This window comes from Notamacropus eugenii, chromosome 5 (assembly GCF_028372415.1).
Source record: "Notamacropus eugenii isolate mMacEug1 chromosome 5, mMacEug1.pri_v2, whole genome shotgun sequence".
Taxonomy (NCBI): Eukaryota; Metazoa; Chordata; class Mammalia; order Diprotodontia; family Macropodidae; genus Notamacropus; species Notamacropus eugenii.
Genome location: NC_092876.1, coordinates 382,845,172 through 382,868,430, shown reverse-complemented (window position 1 = coordinate 382,868,430; position 23,259 = coordinate 382,845,172). Strand labels below are relative to the sequence as shown.

Below are 23,259 nucleotides of genomic sequence, written 5' to 3'. Positions count from 1 at the left end.
CTGTAACAGTTTTTTTTTTTGCTGAGACTAAATTCAATCATTTTTTTCTTTCCACATCTTGCTAGTAATATTTGTTGCAGCCAGTAAAATTAAGATTGAGTTTCATTTTGGAGGGACTTATTGTTTAGGGCTGCTAGATGGCTCAGTGAATAGAGTGAGGGGTCTGGAGTCAGAAAAACCCAGATTCAAATCTGCCCTCAGACATTGATTAGCTGTGTCACCCTGAGCAAGTCACTTAAGTTGTTTGCCCCAGTTTCCTTATCTGCAAAATGAGCTGGAGAAGGAAATGACAAACCACTCCAGTATCCTTGCCAAAAAAAAAAAAAAATCAATTGGCTTCTCTTAAGAGTCAAACATTTCTTTTTTTTTTTTTGGAATTCTTTTTTAAATTTATTTTCAGTGTTCTACAATCACTTCCATATAACTTAGACTTTTTCCGTTCCCTCCTCTTCCTTTCCCCTCCCTCCCTCCTCCCTCCCTGAGACAGCATACAGTTTTATATAGGTTCTACACATATATTCGTATTAAATACGTTTTCACCTTGGTCATGTTGCATAGAGGAATTAAAATGAATGGGAGAAATCATAAAACAAAGAAAAATGTAATACAAAAGAAAACGATTTGCTGCATTCTGTGACTGAATTCCATAGTTCTTTCTCTAGATGTGGAAAGCATTTTGCCTTAAAAGACCACTGGGAATTTTTTGTGTCCTTGCATTGTTATGAAGTTCTAGGTCTACGAGAGAAATTCTTCCCACACTGTTTTTGTTGCTGTGCGCAAAGTTCCCCTGGTTCAACTCCTTTTGCTCAGCATCAGTTCATATAAGTCTTTCCAGACCTCTCTGAAGTCTTCCTGTTCATCATTTCTTATAGCACAATAATGTCCCATTACATTCATATACCACAATTTATTCAGCCATTCCCCAATCAACGGGCATCCCCTTGATTTCCAGTTTTTGGCCACCACACAGAGAGGCGCTATAAATATTTTTGTACATGTGGGACCCTTTCACATATTTATGATCTCTGGGGGTTACAGTCCTAGAAGCTATATTGCTGGGTCAAAGTTTATGCACATTTTTTGTACCCTTTTGGGCATAGTTTCAAATTGCTGTCCAGAATGGTTGGATCAGTTCACAGCTCCATCAACAATGAATTAGTGTTCCAACTCTCCCACATCTTCTCCAACATTTGTCATCTTCCTGTTCTGTCATGTTAGCCAATCTGATAATGTGTGAGTTGGTATCTCAGAGTTGTTTTGATTTGCATCTCTAATCAATAGTGATTTGGAGCATTTTTTCATGTGACTATAGATATCTTTAATTTCTTCCTGTGAGAACTGCCTGTTCATATCCTTTGGCCATCTATCAATTGGGGAATGACTTGTATTCTTGTACATTTGACTCAGTTCTCTATATATTTTAGAGATGAGGCCTTTATTACAGATACTAGTTGCAACAATTCTTTCCCATTTTTCTTCTTCCCTACTAATCTTGGTTGCATTGGGTTTGGTTGTGCAAAAACTTTTCAGTTTAATGTAATCAAAATTATTCATATTGCACTTAATAATGCTTCCTATCTCTTGTTTAGTCAAAAATTATTCCCTTCTCCATAAATCTGATAAATATACTATTCCTTGCTCCACTAATTTGTTTATAGTATCAATCTTTATACCTAGATCATGTACCCATTTGAACTTTATTCTTGTATGTGGTATCAGGTATTGGTCTATGCCTAGTTTTCACCACACTTTTATCCATTTTTTCCAGCAATTTTTGTCAAAGAGTGAGTTCTTTTCCCAGAAGCTGGGGTCCTTGGGTTCATCAAACAGTAGATTGCTATATTCATTGACTATTGTGTCTTGAGTACCTTAGCATATTCCACTGGTCTACCCTTCTGTTTCTTAGCCAGTACCAAATGGTTTTGATAATTGTTGCTTTATAATACAATCTGAGATCTTGTAGAGCTAGGCCACTTTCCCTAGGATTTCTTTTCATTAGTTCCCTTGATATTCTGGACCTTTTGTTCTTCCAGATGAATTTTGATATTATTTTTTTCTACCTCTAGAAAATAATTATCTGATAGTTTAATTGGTATGGCACTAAATAAGTAAATTCATTTAGGTAGAATTGTCATTTTTATTATATTGGCTCTGCCTACCCACAAGCAACTGATGCTTTTCCACTTACTGAGATCTGACTTTATTTGTGTGAAAAGTATTTTGTAATTATGCTCATATAGTCCCTGGATTTGTTTTGTCAGATAGACTCCCAAATATTTTATAGTATAGGTTTGCTGTCTATTTCTTCCTGTAACTCCCTTGCCTTCTCCTCTAAGAATTTGGATGCTATACCACTTGGAGCATATATGTTTAGTAATGATAATGCTTCATTGTCTATGGTGCCTTGTAACAGGATATAGTTTCCTTCCTTATCTCTTTTGATTAGATCTATTTCTGCTTTTGCTTTTTCTGAGATTAGGGTTGCTACCCCTATTTATTACTTCACCTGAAGCACAATATGTTCTGCTCCAACCTTTTACCTTTACTCTATGTGTATCCCCCGTTTCAAATGTGTTTCTTGTAAACAACATATTGTTGGTTTATGGCTTTTAATCTGTTCTGCTCTGTCTTATGGGAGAGTTCATCTCATTCACACTCACAATTATGATTACTGTCTGTGTCTTTCCCTCGTTCCCCTTTCCCACCATTTGTGCTTTTAGTTCTCCCTTCCCCCTTCCCCTCCACAATAGAGTTTTAATTTTTGACCACCACCTCCTGCAGTCTTCCGTTCCTTCTTTCAGCCCCCTCCCTTTTACTCCCCTTTACCCTTACTACTTCTTCCCTCCCTTTTAGCTTCTCCTCCCCTTTCTTTTCTCCTTCCCCTCCTACTGTCTATAGATCTAGTTAGATTTACATACTTAATTAAGTTTGTTGTTCCCTGCTTGAACCAAATCAGATGAGAGTACCTCTCAAACAATGCTCCCTCTTCTCTTTCCCTCTACTGTAATATAATTTTTTTACTATATCATTTAATTCTTCCTATGATGTAATTTACCATTTTCTGCTTCCTCCTTTTTATATCTCCTGTTACAATCCTTAAATCGCATTTACACATGTTAATAAGCACATGTTACATGCTTAAATCACATTTTTATCATCACATCATTTACTTTGTTCCCATTCCCTCTATCTATGTATATCACTTTTATATTTCATAATAGATATACAATTCTCAGGATTAACAAGTATCATCTTCCCTTATAGGGACATAAAAAGTTTGCCCAAATTGAGTAACAAGTTTTTCTTTTTCCCTGTTTACCTTTTTATGCCTCTCTTGAGACCTGCATTTTAAGATTTAAGTTTCTGTTGAGTTCTGGCCTGTTTATCAGGAAGGTCTGGAAAGTCCTTATTTCATTGAATGTCTATTTCCTTGCCTGAAATATTATGCTGAACTTTGCTGGGTAATTGAGCCTTGATTGTAGTCCCAAGTTCTTTGCCTTATGCAATATCATATTCCAGTTCATTTGATCTTTTAATGTAGAAGCTGCAAGGTCCTGTGTGATCCTGACTGTAGCTCCTTGATATTTGAATGGTTTCTTTCTGACTGCCTGTAGTGTTTTCCCCTTCACTTGGTAGTTCTGTAATTTGGCAGCAACATTTCTTGGTGTTTTTGGTTTGGGATCCCTTTTTGGAGGTGAATGGTAGATTTTTTCCATGACTATTTTGCCCTCTGGATCTAGCACTTCTGGGAAGTTTTCCTTCATAATTTCTTGGAAGATGTTATCCAGGCTCTTTCTTTCATCATGATTTTCTGGTAGGCCAATAATTCTTATATTTTCTCTCCTGAATGTATTTTCCAGGTCAGCTGTTTTTCCAGTTAGATATTTTACATTTTCTTCTATCTTTTCATTGTTTAGATTTTGTTTGACTGATTCTTGATGTCTCATGAAGTCATTAATTTCTACTTGATCAATTCTAATTTTTTTAATTATATATATTATTAAAATTTTATTTTTCATTTTTAACACAGTTTATAACAGATAAAACAATTCAGACTTTTGGTTAGGTGATACTTCTTTTTAAAGCATGTTACAATATGGACCACAAAGAATTTTTTTTTTAAACATTAACCAACTGAGACACAAATAATATTTATGTTGCTAACTTCACAAGCTCTTGACCTAATTGTCTCCACGGTATTACTAAGAATTAAAGGACCCTAACTTATTGGTCTAAAGTCCTATGCCTAATAGCTTAATTTTAGACTTAACCTCGGATGTTACCCTACCAATGATCTATAATTTAATACATCTGGTATTAAGCTTACAAATCTTTTGACTATAGAAAATTGCCACCAACAGTAGGGACATTTCAGGGATACAATATCTCCCCAACTTCATGTCAAGTCCAGGCAAGATTAGATTATCCACTTGCATTCAGTGAGGTTTAGAGTCTGCCAGGTGTCAGAGGAGAAATTGAGTCAGGAGAATCCCACCTCAGCCCATGCTGAACAGCCACTCTCCCATCCTTCCCATGGGATCCCCTTTTGCAGTTCATACCAACATCTCACAGGATTACTGGCATCATGGATTGGAGGCTCAGACCTCCTTTCTTACTATCCATACCTGGAGTTAGACTCAGAAGAACAGTCACTTAATGGTCCCATATCATCTAAAAATGGCAAGTTCCAATAACCAGATTGCAAATATGATTCTAATTTCACTTTGGCTAAGGAGCATCTTTTGAGGCAAGTCTTAAGTGGCTTACATGCCTTTCTATTCATGTTCTAGTTCCTGATTAAATGGCAGTTATAAAATCAAATTTACCATTAAAACCTTAACTTTTCCATCGATGCCAAATTTTACCCAAGGTTACCTTCCTCTAAGAAATTTAGACTAAAATTGTTTTCCCCAAACTAAAGATGTCATTGATTTATTTTCAGTAATTAATTCAGTCTGTTATTTTAATACTAATTGCTTTTACCTCACTTTGTAACATGTCCAATTTTTCTCCCCATCACTCCACTCCCCCTGCTTCCTAATATCTTGTATTCTGATTACTCCTTCCCTCAATGTACCCTCCCTTCTATCCCACCCCCCCTTCCCTTGTCCCCATCTTCTCTCTTTTCTTGTAGGGCAAGATATATTTCTATACCCCATTCCCTGTATTTCTTATGTCTCGATTACATGCAATAAAAATTCTCAACATTTGTTGCTAATACTTGGAATTCTAACTTCTCTCCCTCCCCAACCCCACTGAGAAGGCAAGCAACTCAGTGTAGACTAAATATGTGTCGTTTTGTAAAAGACTTCCGTAATAATCATGTTGTGTAATACTAATTATATTGCCCTCTGTCCTACTCTATCCCCCCTTATTTCTCCCCCCGCAACAATTGACCTTGTCCCTTGTTGAAAATGTTTATTTCTAGTAACTCCTTTCTCCCATTTGCCTTCCCTTTTATCATTCCCCTCACCCCACTTGTCACTTCCTCTCCTACTTTCCTGTGGTGTGATACAAATTTTCATATCAAATTTAGTGAGCATGTTATTCCCTCCATCAGCCCCATGTGGAGCGAGCAGCTTCATTTCTCCCCTCTCCTCTTCTCCCTTTTCTCCTCCATTGAACAAGATTTTTCTTATCTCTTTTATGAGTTATAGCTTGCCCTATTTCATTTCTCCCTTTCTCTTCCTGGTATTTTCTTCCCTCACCCCTTAATTTTTATTTTATTTTATTTTTATTTTGTGTAGATATCATCTCTTCTGATTCAACATACCATGTACCCTCTGTCTATATATGTGTTATGTGTATGTTTACAATCTCTCCATCTGCCCAAATACTGAGAAAAGACTCGTGTTATAAATATTTTCTTTCCATGTAGTAATGTAAACAGTTCAGCTTTAGAGAGTCTCTTATGATTTTTCTTTCCTTTTCATCCTTCTCTTGGTTCTTGTATTTTAAAGTCAAATTTTCTATATAAATCTGGTCTTTTCCTCAATATGAATGATTGAAAGTCCTCTATATCATTGAATGACCATTTATTCCCTTGAAGTATTATACTCAGATTTTCTGGGTAGATGATTCTTGGTTTCAATCCCAGTTCCTTTGACCTCTAGAATATCCCATTCCAAGTCCTTCAATCCCTTAATGTTGAAGCTGCCAGATCCTATGTTATCCTGATTGTATTTCCACAATGCTCAAATTGTTTCTTTCTAGCTGCTTGCAGTATTTTCTCCTTGATCTGGGAATTCTGAAATTTGGCCACATTATTCCTAGGAGTTTCCCTGTTTGGGTCTCTTTCAGGAGGTGATTGGTGGATTCTTTTAATATTTATTTTACTCTCTGGTTCTAGAATATCAGGGCAGTTTTCCTTGATAATTTCGTGGAAGATAATGGGCTTTCAGCTAGTTGCATAATTTTTAAATTGTTTCTCCTGGATCTATTTTCCAGGTCAGTTGTTTTTCCAATGAGATGTTTCACATTATCTTCTATTTTTTTAAACTTTTGGTTTTGTTTACTAACTGCTTGGTATCTCATAGTCATTCATTTCCCTGAACTCAATTCTCTCAGGGAACTATTTTGTTCAGTGAGCTTTTGAATCTTCTCCTCCATTTGGCTAATTCTGCTTTTTAAAGCCTCCTTCTCCTCATTGGCTTTTTGGACCCCTTTTTTTCATTTGAGTTAACCTCTTTTTAAAGGTGTTATTTTCCTCAGCTTTTTTTGGTGATAAATTCTAATTTATATCGAATTGTTTTCTTCCATTAACGTTTGCATCTCCTTTCCATCTGTCCAATTATTCCTTTAATGGAATTAATTTCCCAATTTGTTTTTGTACTTCCTTTTCTATTTGTTCAGTCTTCCTTTTTAGAGAGCTGTTCTCTTCAGTCAATTCTTTTTTCATATTTTTAAAATCATTGGCCAGTTTTTTTTCTATTTCTTTCTTCAGCTCTTCCAAAAGTTCTCTTTGTGCATGTGAGCAGTTTATCGTCCCTTCTGAAATTTCAGATTGGAGTACCGTCTCAATACTGACCTCTTTGGTAATTGTATTTTGGTCCTTGTCCCCATAGAAAGATTCTATGGTCTTTTCTTTCTTGTTTTGCTTCTTCTTATTCATGATGATGACACTTTGTGTATTTTGGCCTCTGGTTCTTTCAACCAGAAGCTAAAGAACCTGGTGCTGAGCTGACTGGTGTGAGAAAGCCCAGGCCAGGTGAATTCTTTCTTTTTGTGTTTCCCCTGATTTGCCCTGGAGCTAGCCTGCTAAATGTGAGGGAGGCATGGTCTGGTCATGGGAGATCTTCTCAGCTGAGCTAGAGCAAAGGCAATCTCCGGGGTTGGTGATCCCATCTGCCCTATTGTCTTCCCATTTCCCATAAAGTGCTGAGGCATGCATGGGCTTCTGGTGTTGCTGGTTGCAAGGCTGCACCCCCCTGGAGCTCTGAATCTCCTTCCAGTTCACTGAGGTGGGGCTGTCTGGGATAGCTCTGGTCCTCAGCCCCAGGAAGAGGAATACTCCTTAGTGATTTTCCTAGCTTCACGTGCTATGAGACTGTTTGCCCTTTCTTCTGATTCCACTATTCCAGGTTTTCTCTGTGGAAATATTTTATGGTCCTTACAAGGTCAACAAGGGGAGGGAGAGAGAACATTCACCAATCGCTTCACCACTTTGACTCCTGGAAGTTCAAGTAGGTGACTTACAGACGTTTAATGTTCAGGCTGATAGTCTCAGGAGCATTTGCTGCTAACTGGGACTCCCCAGGTCTCACTTGCTTGGTTCTGCTAGTCTCCCACCCTGGACTGCTGTTCTGCCATGCTGCTGTTGCCTCCACCAGGAGAACTTTGTACATAGCAACAATCACAGTGTGTGAGGAATTTTTCTGGTAGACTTAGTACTTTATTGCAGTGCAAGGACTTAAAAACTTCACAGTGGTCTCAAGGCAAAATGCCTTCCACATCCAGAGAAAGAACTATGGAATTTGATCACAGAATGAAGCAGGTTGTTTTCTTTTGTATTATGTTTTAGTTTGTTTTATGATTTCTCTCATTTTAATTCTTCTATGCAACGTGACTAAGGTGAAAATGTATTTAATAGGAATGTTTCTGTAGAACCTATATAAAATTGTCTGCTGTCTCTGGGAGGGAGTAGGGAGGTAGGTGGGGAAGGAGGGGAAAAATCTAAGATATATGAAAATGATTGTAGGACACAGGAAACAAATAGAATGATAAAAAATTAATTTTTATTTCAAATTATCTCACATTTATTTTAATTTTCTCCCATTCCACCTATTCCTATCCCACTAAAATAGGGGAAAAAAGACCTTTGCAGCAAATATGCCTACTCCAGCAAAATAAATTGCCATATTGGAGAGGGGGAACCCTGTTTTCTGAAAAGGGGACAGATAGGTTTTTCATTGTGGTTGAATACAGCTCAGCTTTGGTGACTTTCATTGGGCAGTGCATAGAGAAATGATCTGAAAGATAAAAAGAATCACATCTGCCTGACTACATCAGACAACACTAAGCTGCTCTCCCAGGATGGAGCTGGTCAACATACTTATCAATGATTTTTCCTGAAGTCATAGATAGTAATCCTGTCAAAGTTGTGGATGACATAATGCTAAGACAAATCACTAACACACTAGGTGGGAATCAGGAAAAAGGAGACCTTAGACTAGAACTCTGTGCCTGACAAAATCAGATGAAAATGAAAAGGAATGTGTCAAGTTTGAGTCTTTTCTTCTGTGTCAACTTCAGATATACTGCATAAATTGTTATGTGGCAAAGGATGTCTCCCACAGCTGGCTCTGCAAGTCTTTTTTTCGCCCTTCATGGAATTCTCATGAAATTCCCCTTAGCTCTAGCGCTCTGCTGGACTCTGAGCATTGGTGCATTTCTAGAGTCCTTCACAGTCACTTCTTTTTGCCACGAGGGATCATAGTCCCTTCCTCTCACTATCCTTGGGTAAAGAATATCTTTACCCATCCAAGTACTGCTGCTTCCACTGCCATGAACCAGTAGTGTTCCAATGGCCACTATTCCTGCTGCAATTCAGCTTTGATCTCTGATGGTATCTCTGGATCTTCCAAACTTACAGAGTCGTTTGAAGACTTTCATTTTGAAATACTCCTTTTCATGATGAGATCAAGAAAGAAAAAAACAGAGAGACAGAGGTCACCATGTGTTCATAATCACTATGACAGGGTGGGAGATGTTGTCCAGCCCCTCCCTACTTCTCTAACTTGGTAGCAGCTCTAAGGAGCCCTTCCTCATATTCATAAAGAAAAGGAAAAGGGATGAAAATGCAAGTCATTCCTTTTCTACACCACTCACCTCAATCATTACTTCTTCTAACTCCATAGCTATTTAAAAGGTACCAGGATCACACAATTATCTATTACAATTGACCATAAATCAGCTCTCACCAGATTTTCAAATTGTAACTTGGACTAAAGCAGGTGGTGATGCATTCCCTATAGACTGGTCTTCTCTAGGCCAGTCTATCTCATTTACATGTAGAATAAGGCAATTACTGAGCAATACAATGACCAGTCAAAACTGAGCAATCATGAATTTTGCTTCTCAGCTCCCCAGACAGGAGACAGATTCAAGGTGCAGAAGAAAAGACAGATGGAAATGGCCTAAGTAGAAATTTGTGTTGACTATGTATGTTTATTGCCAGGATTTTTCTTTTTCTTTTTTTTCTATTTCAATTAAATGCAAAACAAAGTAAAGGAATTAAACTAAGCATCCTCTCAGATATTTCTTTAAATTTAGTATTTCTTTCCACCTTTTAGTGCAATATCATCTTTCTATCAAAGTTATCAAATTTTGTTTTGTCAAATTTAATGGTAGCTTTGAAGAAGAAAAACTTTCTAATGAGAGAGATTACAAAAACAAGGGTGACTTAGCACCCCTCTTGCTTGCCTTTTGTGTTTCTTCCATTGTTCTCTTCTGCCTTCTAATGCTGTTTCTATTTCATCCTTGCTTCTCTAAAATTGAGAAAGCATTGGATAGTGGATAATGTTCTAGTCTCATAGTTAGGAAGACATGAGTTCCAAGGCTCTCCTGTGAAAGTAGTTGTGTGACCCTGTGCAAGTGGCTTCACTTTTCTGTGCCTCAGATTAATCGTCTTGTGGGCTTCTTATACAGAGTTCCTCAGGCAGAGGAAATCACAAATGTTTTGTGCAGTTCCTGAAATCCATATTAATAGATTATTAGAGCCCCCCTGATACTGTCTTTTAAAGATAGCACAAAAACATTTCTTTACTCATCTGCGTTTGCTTTATCTGTAGAGATGTCTTAGGAGCATTGAATGTACTTCTCAAATAAGTATCAGTCCCTAAAGATCATAACCACAGCAATATCCTGAAGCTCCCCCTCCTCCTCACCCCATGTGGTGAGATCTTGGTCCAAATCTCCTTCTCCCATGAAGTCTGGGCTAGCTTCTCTTTGTAAAGCAACAGTCATCCTTGTGCATAGATCTTAATTAGGCTAAAAGACTAAGGCTACAACTTAACTCAAAAGACTGAGGTAGCTCTGGTCACATGGATTTGGCTTCCTTTACACCAAAGGGCATAAAAGTACACTCCCTTGATGTTGGGATCTTTCCTGTTTGGTGGTGGCTGTTCAGTCATTTGTCAGTCATGTCAAACTCTCTGTGAACCCATTTAGGGTTTTCTTGGCAGACACTAGAGTGGTTTGCCATTTCCTTCTCCAACTCATTGTAAATTGGAGGAAACTGAGGCCCCCAGGGTAAAGTGACTTGCTCAGGTTCACAGGGTAAATGTTGAAGGTCAGATTTGAGCTCAGGAAAAGGAATCTTTTGGTCTCCAAGATGAGTGCTCTATCCCCTGCTCCAGATAGACATCCCCAAACTCCATTACTTGTCACATCCTTTTATGCTCATTAAATCAGTATCCACATGGAGATAAATGGTGCCACCTAGACAAGTTCAAAGCTAGAGTATACATTTTCTGGATATTTTCTCTGTCATAACTAAGTAAACTTTCTTTGATAAATGATTGGAACAACTACTAGTGTCTCGTTTCCTTCCAACATTAAAACTGATTCAAAAGGGTACTAATCTGAGTCAGGCTCATTCGTAACTCCACACATATTCCTTCCACTGATGAGTCTCGTTTCTCCTTCACAATATCTCTTGTATCTGACCCTTTGCTTTTTTATTTACACAGCAACTACTGTAGTTTATAACCTCTCTTTTAGATGACTGAATCCCAATAGGTCTCTATGCCCAAAGATTTTCCCCACTGAAATCTGTTTTCCACACAGCTGCCAAAATGATTTTCCTTATGAATGGATCTGACCATGTCACTTCTCCTTGCAATAAACTCCAGTGACTCATGGTTGCTTTTCAGAAAAACAAACAAATAAACAAAAACTCAGAAGCTATGCTGAACTTTCAAAGTCATTCATAACCTGGTCCCAATCTATTTTTCTACCTTATGGAAGATGACTCCTTTTCTTCTGGACTCTTCAGTCTTGTCAAGCTGGCCTTCATTCTGCCTCACACATGACAATCTATCTCCAGTCTTTTTTGGAACTGGCTGGCCCTTAGGCCCAAAATGCCTTTCTTGCTTTTCTCCATGGGTCTGGTTGAGCTACATGTCATTTGAAGTGCCTTCCAATGCCAATATGCTATGATTCTGGGACCTACCTCACAGAATCCCTCTCTTCCTTTAAGATGTAGCTCAGACTCTCCCTTCTGCATCACACTTTTCTGATTCCTCCCAAGCCTCAGTGTCCTCCATCCTTATCTTGTATCTACTTTGCACTGCTTTGTAGCTATGCTCTTGTAATTTATTCTGGAAGTACTTCTGTGTGTACTTCTTTCCTTCCACATTAGAATGTAAGCTCGTTAAGAGTAGGGTTGTTTAAGTCTTTGTATTTACATTTGTCAGCATCTGGTACCATACCTGGTACATAGTAGAGGCTTGACAGATGCTTGCTGTGTACTATCTTTTGCTTTTCTTGCATTTCTTCAGTCTCTTCAAATAGATAGCTATTGTATTCCCTCTAAATCTTCTCTTTTCCATACTTTGTTCTTTCAACTAATTTTGTATGGTATGAACTCAGTTCCTTTCACCATCCTGGACATTATCTAAGTTGTCAGCATATTCTCTGAAATATGGTGTTCTATTCTGGATGCAGTACTCCATGTACAATTAGATGAGAGAGAAACACAATAGAGTTATTACCTTCTTACTCCTGGTTACTGACTCCCTTAATATGCCCTCTAGTTTCTTGGTTTCCATATTGCATTATTGACTCATATTGAGTTTACTGTCCCTTTGATTTTAGATCATGAAATTTAGCAATATCTCGAATTTATCTAGCACTTGAAGGCTTGTCAATTACTTTACAAATGTTAACTCATGTTTATTCCTCACAACAACCTTGGGAAATAGATTCCTATTTCACTTAAAAGTTTGCAAAGTACTTTGAAAACATCATTTCATGAGCCAAGATGGCAGAGAGAAGGAAGGGACTCACCTGAACTTTCCCCTAATCTCCCCTAAGGATCTTTAAAGAATTCCCTAAAATAATTCCTGGACTGGCAGAACCCACAGAAGGATGACATGAAACATTTTTTCAGCCCAAGACATTTTAAAAGTTTGGCAGGATGTGTCTATCACACAGGGGAGTGAGAGAGGATCACCATCCAGTGGAGGACTCACATGCACAAACCATGCCCCAGCAAATCAGGAGCAGGGCTTTGGAATGAATGAATCAGCAGGGGCGCTACAAACTTCCAGAACCTTCAGCCTACATATGGTAAGGGCATTGAACATATGATCAGAAGGAGATTACAAAGGCCTCTTTTTTGGCACTGGCAGCAGGACCCTATTGTTTTGTCCATACTCAGATCCAGGTTGTAATCCTGGGTGAAAATCCCAGAGGAGCACTAGAACATCACAGGTTATGGGCACAGTGGAGCAGGGACCCTCATCATAATTCCAGGGTAGAAAACAGTGCTTGTGGTCAGACAGAGACCACAGCACAGATCAGGAGTGGAGTCAAGACACCTCTGCTTAGATCATACCACCTTAGAAGAACTGAAAACGTACAAGTCCCTAGAAATATCTCTGAAAACAATGGTGCAAAACTCTGGAAGCTTGGGAGAGCACACCTTCCATCCTGGAAGCAGAAACCCACTTTAGCAAAGAGATAAAACTCAAGAAAAATCCGGGGAAATGAACAAACAACAGAGAAATATTCTGACTATAGAAGGTTACTATGGGCACACACAATATCAAAACTTGGACGCATTCAGAAAAAGATAGCAAAGTCAAAACTCCTACCTCAAAAACTCCAAGATAAAATATGAATTGGCCTTAGGCCATGGAAGATCTCAAAAAGGATTTTAAAAATCAAGGAAAAGAGATAGAGGAAAAAATGGGAAGAGAAATGTTGGAAGACAATTTTGAAAAAGGAATCAACAGCTTGGTACAGGAGGCACCAAAAATGCTGAAGAAAATAATACCTTAAAGGACAATAGGCCTAATGGTAAAAGAGGTACAAAAATCCAGTGAGGAGATCATGCATCAAAACAGAATTGGCCACATGGAAAAAGACACACAAAACGACTGAAAAGAATAATTCATTACAAAGCAGAATTGGTGGGACAGTGCCAAGTTGGTGCCAAGAGACTTCTAGAACTGTCACCCCAATCCCAGCCAAATACCTGTAAAAAATGACTCTAAACAAGTTCTGGAGCTGCAAAACCCACAGAATTATAGAGTAAAGCAAATCTCCAGCCTAAGACAACTTGGAAGATCCACAGGAAGCATCTATCACTCCACACTGGGAGCAGAGCACAGTCCAGTGTGGGTTGTACTGACACAAATGAGACCTAAGCAGGCCTTGGGGGGACTGAATCTTGGCACATTTGGAAGTTTCCAGATTTCCCAACCCCAAAACTCCAAGGACAATTTGGAAGGTAAGTAGAGAAAACCTCTAATACCTGTGTGAGAGAGTAAAGTGATCTGGGCCCAGTCCCAGCACAGTAGAGGGGGAATACATACCTGTGGGAGCCACAGCAGCAGCAGGGACAGAGACAGTGTCTGTTTCTGGAGCTCTAGCCCCACAGAATATGGGGGGATCAAATGACTGACTGTAGGCCCCCCAGCCACTGAAAGCAGAGAATTACTTGGATAAAGAGGTCAAAAGTCAAGTAAATGGCTGAGGAAAGGAGCAAAAACCAGAAAAAGAACCAGACTGTAGAATCTTACTTTGATGTGAAGCAAGACCAAGATATACAGCAGAAGAAGGCAATAAAGTCAAAGTTTGTACACCCAAATCCTCTAAGAAAAATATAATTTGATCTTAGGCCATGGAAGACCTCAAAAGGGATTTTGAAAATCAAACAAAAGAAGTAGAGGCAAAATTGGAAAGACAAATGAGAGTGATGCAAGAAAATCATGAAAATTGATTCAACTTCTTGCTAAAGGTGATCAAAAAAATTGCAGAAGAAAGTAATGCCTAAAAAAATAGACTAACCCAAATGGCAAAGGAGATCCAAAAAGTCAGTGAGGAGAAGAAGGCTTTAAAAAAACAGAATTGACTAAATGGAAAAGGAGGTCCCAAAGGTCACTGAAAAAGATAGTTCTATAAAAATTAGAATAGAGCTGATGGAAGCTAATGACATTATGAAAAATCAAGAAACTATAAAACACATGTGAAGAATGAAAAATAGCAGACAATGTGAAATATCTCATTGGAAAAACAACTGACCTGGAAATTAGATCCAGGAGAGACAATTTAAAAATTATTGGCCTGGCTGAAAGCCATAATAAAAAAAAGACATCATTTTTCAAGAAATTATCAAGGAAAACTGCCCTGGTATTCTAAAACCAGAGGGTAAAATTGAAATGTAAAGAATCCACTGATAACCTTCTGAAAGAGTTTGTAAAAGGAGAATTCCTAGAAATGTTATAGTCAAATTCCAGAGTCATCAGGTCAAGTAGAAAATATTGCAGGCATCCAGAAAGAAACAATTTGAGTATTGTGGAAAGGGAATTGGAATATAATATTCCAGAGGTCAAAGGAGCTATGATTAAAACAAAGAATCACCTACCTTGCAAAACGGAGTATAATATTTCTGGGGAAAATTGATCATTCAATGAAATATAGCATGCATTTCAAGTACTCTTGATGAAATGACCAGAGCTGGATAGAAAATTTGACTCCAACACAAGAATTAAGAGAAGCATGGAAAGGTAAAAAGGAAAGAGAAATCATAAAGGACTCACTAAAGTTTAACTGTTTACATTCCTACATGGAAAGATAATATTTGTAACTCTTGAGAGTTTTCTCAGTATTGGGGTAATTGGAGGGAGTATATATAGGTACAGAGGGCACAGGGTGAGTTGAATGTGAAGAGATGATATCAAAAAAACAAGTAAGTTGCAAGTGAGGAATATTTTGGGAGAAGGAGAAGGAAAAAGAAAAAGGAGAAACAGAATGGGGTAAGTTGTCTCTCACATGATAGAAAAAGCTTTTCAATGAAGGTGAAGAGTGGGGAGCTGAGAGGGATAAGTTAACTTTACTCTCATTGGATTTGGCTTAAGGAGGGAATAATATACACTCTCAATTTGGTATGAGAATCTATGTTACACTACAGGAAAGTAGGGGGAAAGGGATTAAGATGGGGATGGGGAACAATAGAAAGGAGGGAAAGTGGGAGGTGGGTGTAATTAGAAGTAAATATTTTTGAAAAGGAACAGGGTCAAAAGAGAGTATGGAATAAACGGAGGACAGAATAGGACATAGGGAAATATAGTCTTTCATAACATGACTGTTATGGAAATGTTTTGCATGGCTACTCATGTCTAACATGTGTCTAACTGCCTGCCTTCTCAATGGAGGTGGGTTGGGAGGGAGAAAGGAAGAGAAGTTGGAATTCAAAGTTTTAAAAAGGAATGTTAAAAATTGTTTTCTGATGCAACAGGGAAATAAGACATACAGGCAATAGGATATAGAAATTTATCTTGCCACACAAGAAAATAGAGGGGAAGGTGATAAGAGAAGGGAGGGGTGTGATATCAGGGAGGACAAATTGGGGAAATGGGTAATCAGAATTCCCACTGTATTTAGTTGGGCAGAGGAGAGAGAAGAGGAGAAAATTTGGAACTCAAAATCTTGTGGAAGTGAATGTCAAAAAATAAAAATGAATAAATTAATAATTAAAAAAAATAAAAAGTAGAATTGCCCAAATGGTAAAAAGAAGCACAAAAATTTACTAAAGACAAGAACTCCTTAAAGAAAGAATTGGCTAAATGGAAAAAGGGGTACAAAATCTCACTGATGAAATTAATTCCTTAAAATTAATAATTGAGCAATTGAAAGCTATGACTCTGTGAGACACCAAGAAACAACAAAACAATCTAAAACAATGAAAAAAATAGAAGACAATGTGAACTATCTCATTAGGAAAAATCAACAAGAACAACCAACTGACCTGAAATCTTCAGGAGAGGTCATTTAAAAATTATTGGACTTCCTGATAGCCATGATCAAAAAAGAGACTAGACATCTTCTTTCAAGAAATTATCAAGGAAAGCTGCCATTATATTCTAGAACCTATATCTTTCAATATCTATATATTAGAAAAGCCCACCAATCACTTCCTGCAAGAAACCCCCCAAAATGAAAACTCCTAGGAATATTATAGTAAAATTTGAGAGCTCCGAAGTAAAGGAGAAACTATTGCAAACAATCAGAAGGAATTATGATATTTTATCAAACATCAAACACCAGAATCCTAGTCAGAATAACACAAGATTTAGCAGTTTCTACATTAAAGGATTGGAGGGCTTGGAAATTGATCTTCCAAAGGGCAAGGGCACTAGGATTATGACCAAGAATCACCTACCCAACCAAACTGAGTATAATCGTTCAGGGGAAAAAAATGGATATTCAGAGAAATAGAGGAATTTCAAGTATTCTTGATAAAAAGACCAGAGCTGAATAGAAACTTTGACTTCCAAATACAAGACTAAAGAGAAGCATCAAAAGGTAAGCAGTAAAGAGAAATCATAGCAGACTTAAAAAGGATAAAATTAACTGTTTATATTCCTTTTTTAACATATAATTTATTTTTCACTTGTCTACGTTCACTTTCATAAGAATTTGAATTCAAAATTTTCTTTCCATCTCTTCCCACCCCTCACTCCCGGACAGCATGAGGACAGAACCTTTCCTACTTGATTTTCAAAATACTTTTTGAGCTCTTCTATGGCCTGAGACCATTGAATATTTTTTTTTAGGTTTTGGATGGAGAAGCCTTGACTTTTATGTCTTCCTCTGCTGGTATGCGCTCTTCCTCATCTGAAAGGATGTTACTTTCGCCAAGAAAGTAACTTTCTATAGTCTTATTTTTTTTGCCCTTTTTTGGATGTTTTCCCAGTCAGTTACTTGACTTTTGAGCACTTTGTTAAGTGGAGGGTATACTCTAGGGATCTGTAAGTTCTCAGTTCCTCCAAGGTGGCATAATCAAGGGAGAAGAGTTTACTCTTGGCCTGTGCTCTGGTCTGTGAGCACTGTTTTCTGCCCAGGATCTGCTAGTAGGATTCCTTCTCCACAGCCACCACCAGCTCCACCATGCCAGGACTCCTCCTCACCCCAGGACCACCACTTAGAACTAAGAACCGTATTGGCTACTTGATTCCCCCAGGGTCTTTAAGCTGAGGCCTCCAGAAGTGGACTGTGCTGCCACCCTGGTGCCAGGGCTAGGGCTAGACCAATCTCCCCTCTCATCCAGGTGAAAGAGCTTTCCTACTGACCTTTGAAGCTGTTTCTGGTGGTTGTGGGTTGAAAAATCTGGGAACTGCTGCTGCTACCCATTATTCCATGCCCTGAAGCCTGCTCCAGTTCTGTTCATGCCATGCTGCACAAGGCTGGGTTGCACTGCACTCTGAACCCAGTGCAATAGATCTTTCCGTTGTTCTTCTAGCCTGCCTTGGGCTGGAAATCTTTTTCATTCTGTTGTTTTTTGGCTTCTGTTGTTCCAGAATTTGTTTAGAGCTTTTTTTTTTTTTTACAGGTATTTTGTGGGCTATGGGGGGAGAGCTAGAGCATGACCATCCTTCTACTCCACCATCTTGGCTTTGCCAACTGGTTATGTTCCTACATGGTATGATTCTAGTAACTCATAAGAACTCTCTCATCATTTGGGCATTTAGAAGGAGTATGTATAGACAGTGGTCACAGGTGTGAATTGAATATGATAGGATGATATATTTCAAAGCAAAATTAAAGGATGAGAAAAAGGAATATACTTGGAGAAAGGGAAAAAATAGGATAAATTATTTCACATAAAATAGAACAGAAAGAGATATTATAGTGGAGGGGAACATGCAGCTAGGTAACAGCCTTTCCAGACCAGCAAGTCATTTTCCACTGAGGTACTGTACATTCAGAGTTAGAAAGGTCATCAGAGGACCTCTAGTACAATTCTCTCTCCCCTTATCCAATAGCACCCTGAGGATCAGGAAAGTTAAGATACTCACCTTAGGGCACACAATGTGCGTCATTGCTTGCCATGTTTCCAAAATAAGGCTGCATTTCACTAAGGATACCACTTTGATAAAAGGTTCTGTTCTTTCTTCATTTGGGGGGAAATGCTGGATAATTCAGGCTTCATGACTTATTTCTAAGTTTGAGTCAACATCTTCCCTTTCCTAGCAAAACTCTAGAAAAAGGTCATCTGTACTCATTGCCTGCACATCCTCATTTTCCACTTTTCTTACCTGTTACAATCTGACTTCTATCTCTACCACTTCATAGAAACTGTTTTTTTTTTCAAGGTCACTACTGAAATCTGTAATCCTGTGACCTTTTCTCAGTTTTTATCTTTTTGACTACAGCTTTTGACACCTCCTTGGTCCCCCTGCCTGGAATGGGTTCCCCCTGTATCTCCACCTCTCATCACCCCAGATTCCTTCAAGATTCTACTCAATCTCTGCTTCCAGAGGCCTTTCCTATTTCTCTCAGTTGTTGGTTCCCCCCACCCCATCACAGTGTATTTATAATTCCTTGTAACCTACATTTACTTACTTGTGATTATAGTGTACCTCTTCATTAGAATATATGCTTCTTGGGGCTAGGAACCACCTCCTTTTTGTATTTGTGTTTCCAACATCCAGTACAATTTCCAGCATCTAGTAGGTGCTTAATGAATGATTACAGATTATATGATCGTAGAAAGTAGCATATGAAAAATTGATCTACACCCAGCTTCTGGAATAATAACTCAGTGTTCAACAAAAATTGCTGGGAAAACTGGATAACGGTGTGGTGGAAACTAGGCATAGACCCATGCCTAACACCATACACAAGAATAAAGTTGAAATGGGTACATAATCTAGGTATAAAGATTAATACCATGGACAAACTGGAGGAGCAAGGAATAGTGTATTTATCAGATTTATGGAGAAGGGAAGAATTTTTGACTAAAGAAGAGACAGAAAGCATTATGAAGTGCAAGATGAATAGTTTTGATTACATTAAACTGAAAAGTTTTTGCACAACCAAACCCAATGCAACCAAAATTCGGAGGGATGTAGTAAATTGGGAAAGAATTTTTACAGCTAATATTGGGGATAAAGGTCTCATTTCTCGAATATATAGAGAACTGAGTCAAATGTACAACAAAACAAGTCATTCCTCAATTGATAAATGGTCAAAAGATATGAACAGGCAATTTTTAGAGGAAGAAATTAAAGATATCTATAATCATATGAAAAAGTGCTCTAAATCACTCTCATCTAATGCCACATTGGACTGTACTACCACCCAGTTCCTAGATCAGATTGAAGCATTAAACAATAATAACCACTTACCAATTCTTACCCTCCTCCAGAGGTTATTAGCACTTCATTTAAAAATACTTACCACCACCCAAACTTTTCTCTGCCATATCCCTTTTTATTTCTAAGCTGCTATGGATGTGGACCTTGTATAATCATCACTTGTGCTTCTTTCCAGGGCAGTTACAAATACAGGATATTTCCTGAAGACACCCAGGTTATGAGCTCCTATCACATGATCACCTTCACTAATGATCACCTTCACTAATCATTCTTGGCCACAGGCACTATCTGCTGGGCCCTCCACAGAACTCCTGGAGTGGAGGGTGTGGCAGTAGGACAATACAAGTCCTCTCATCTCCTCAGGCATCACTTGGGTGGGCATCTGGAAAGTATGCTTTCAGAGCACCATCCTGCTTTCTCAAGGGAGAAATGGCAAGATTTGCCACACTTATGGCATGCACAACACTTTTCTTCCCCAAGATTTTTGGGCTGTTCCAAAAATCTTTCTGTTTACTTTCATTCTGGGGTCATAGAACAAGTTCACACTATCATTGCATTGAGCAACTTTTAAATGGGAGTTGCTCTTAAGCCAGCAATCTGCAATTCATTCACTATTGCAAGATTCTCATTTTAATCTGTTAGAATATGTGTCTTAATTTGTATAATAAGGAATTTTCACTCTGTGTTTCAAAAAAGAGCATAAACTTCACTAACACTTTCTGTATGACCCACAGGCTGAAAACAAAGGAAATTGGGAATGTGGTTACTGTAGCAATTACATCTGCCACCTTGATGTTCCTAAGTGGATTTTTTCCCCCTGGCTTATAAATTTAACATGGACAGTCAGGTACATGATCACAGATGAGGAGTGGGCATCAGCTCTTGGCATATGATAGTCCTGTGTATTTTGGCTATGCACATATTTGTGATAGATGGACACTATGAAAGTAGCAGCTTGGGATGCTGACATGTAAAAAAATACCTTGATTCATTACTAAATTTTCAGACTCTGGGCTGAGGCAAATATGCTTTTTGATCTAAAGTTATAGACTCTTTATTTTCTGTACTGAATTTCAGTGATTTATTGTGAAGTTACAGACTCATTGCTTTCTCTACTGAATTTTATTGATTTATTGTCAAGTTGTTGACTCATTATTTTCTCTACTGAATTTTATTTATTGACACTTATTATTTTGTGTACTGAATTTTATTGATTTATTTTAGAGTTTTTGACTTGTATTATTATCTTTACTGAATTTTATTCATTTATTAGAAAGTTGTAGACTTATTTTTTAACTGAATTTTATGTATTGAGAAGTTGCGACATTTTTTCTGTACTGAATTTTATTGATTAAAGGACTCTTTAGTCAAAAACAAAACAAAACAAAACAACTGACCTCAGCAACAGCAAATTGTTTTGACTGGTACTCTGTTTTACCTTAGTGGCTATTAATAAGACTCCAAACTGTAAATCAGGTAGGCAAAACAGGATGTTAACTTTTCAAGTCTCACATTTCAATCTGTACTAAGATCATTATTAACTAGCCTTGTTTCCTCACTTACTCACAGCAGAAATATCTGTTCACTGGTTAAAAATCTAATTCAGGGTCATACAACATGAAGCACTTCAACCAATCTAACTTCCCATCTCTCCTAAGCACATTGCTTCTACTTTTTATTATCAAGAAGAATAGTATTAGGTGTACACCAAAGTACTGTTGGTGGAGCTATGAACTGGCCCAAGCATTCTGGAAATCAATTTACGATTATTTGAGAAAAGTTATACTCTTTGTTGATACTCTTTGATCTCACTGCTGGATATATACCCCAATAATGTCAATGGCAGAAAAGAAGGATATTCGCACACACACACACAGACACACACCAAAATGCACATAGCACTTTTTGTAGCATCCAAAAATGTAAATAAAAGTGGGTGACCTTTGATTAGGGAATACCTCAACAAATTCTGATACATGAATGTAAGGGAACATTACTGCTCTGTAAAAAAAAGATGATTATGAAAAATTCTGAGAAACATGGGAAAAATTGTGTGAACTGATGCAGTAGGAAGAACAAAGAATCAAGATAACATTTATAATGAGTAAAATAGCATAAATGTTAAGAATATTGAAGAGCAATTTTATTCAGATGATGGGATGAATGTTCCTGGTGTAGGAAGACTGATTAGGACATTTATGGGAACTACTAAGTGTAATGTGGTATACACTCTTTGTTGTGTCAGTGTCTTTTGTTAAATGTTCTTATTTGTACCAATAAGGTGTGGGAGTGGGGTGGGAAGAAGGGGGTTAATAAAACATTACTACTTTATTAAAAAAAAGGTAGCAGAAAAACAGAAAAAAGGAGCAATCTTCAAACTGAAAAGGACAGAACAAATAGGGTTAGGAGAAAATTGAGACCAAACACAAGTGAGGAGATGAAAAGACTTCTTTCCTTTAATGAACTGAAATCACCAGAGCTACATGAACTGCTTCTCAGGGAATTCAAACAACCTTCAAGTGTGATTGCTAGTTCTCTAGTGTAAGTTACTCTTTGAAGAACCAGGATGCAAATGGAGAACTGTCCTAGTAACTAAGTAGTGGTGACGAGTAAAATGTCCCAATTTACAAGAACGCATTCATGGCAAACTACAAGCTCCTGAGTTTATCATTAGCTCCTATTAGAACTCTGGAAAAAAAACTTGGGAAAATTCATGAAAATGGATGCTTTGTGAGAACATAGAAAATAGCAATCATCCTGAGCCAGAAAGGACTCATTTTGAAAAAGTAATGCTAGAGCAATAATTCCATTTCCTTTTTTTTTTTTTTGGACAAGATTATTTAATTGGTAGATCAGGAAAATACTATATTCTTATAACACCCAGATTTTAGCAAAGCACTCCGCAGAATATCTTACAAAGCCCTTACATGAGGAAATGTAGAGAATTGATTAAATGACAAGATTCAAAGAATGGTGACGGATGAAAGGCAACATAGTAGACTGCTGGACTTGGAGTCAGGATGACCCGAGTTCAAAATTTACCTCAGACCCATTCCAGCTGGTGAGATCCTGGTAAGGCACTTGACAGCACTCTTCCACAGTTTCATTGTCTTTAAAATAGGAATAATAGCGCCTATATTTTTCCAGGGTTGTTATGATGATATAATGAGACAATATTTGTAAGGCACTTTGAAACCTTAAAGAATTATATAAATGGTGGATATCATCATTTTTTGGTGAGGTTATCAGGGTTTTTTGATTTGGTCAAGGTCATGCAGCCAGTGTCAAGTGTCTGAGGCTGTATTTGAACTCAGGTACTTCTGACTCTAGGATAACTGCTTTATCCATGGTACCACCAACCTGCCCCTATTATTATTATTATTAACAGATAGTTATCGAACTGGATGAAGGTCTCTAGCAGTATGCTACAGAC

The 23,259-nt window shown here is 37.8% G+C and overlaps 1 long non-coding RNA gene across 1 annotated transcript; it reads right to left on the bottom strand.

Moving 5' to 3' along the window:
- Window positions 1-8,212: 8,212 nt before the first annotated feature.
- On the bottom strand, window positions 8,213-20,297 carry LOC140506822 (uncharacterized). Its single transcript, XR_011968100.1, has 2 exons — window positions 9,922-20,297; window positions 8,213-9,123 (listed from the first exon to the last, which is right to left on the bottom strand). It is a non-coding gene; the product is annotated as an uncharacterized lncRNA (long non-coding RNA).
- Between the last annotated feature and the right edge of the window lie 2,962 nt (window positions 20,298-23,259).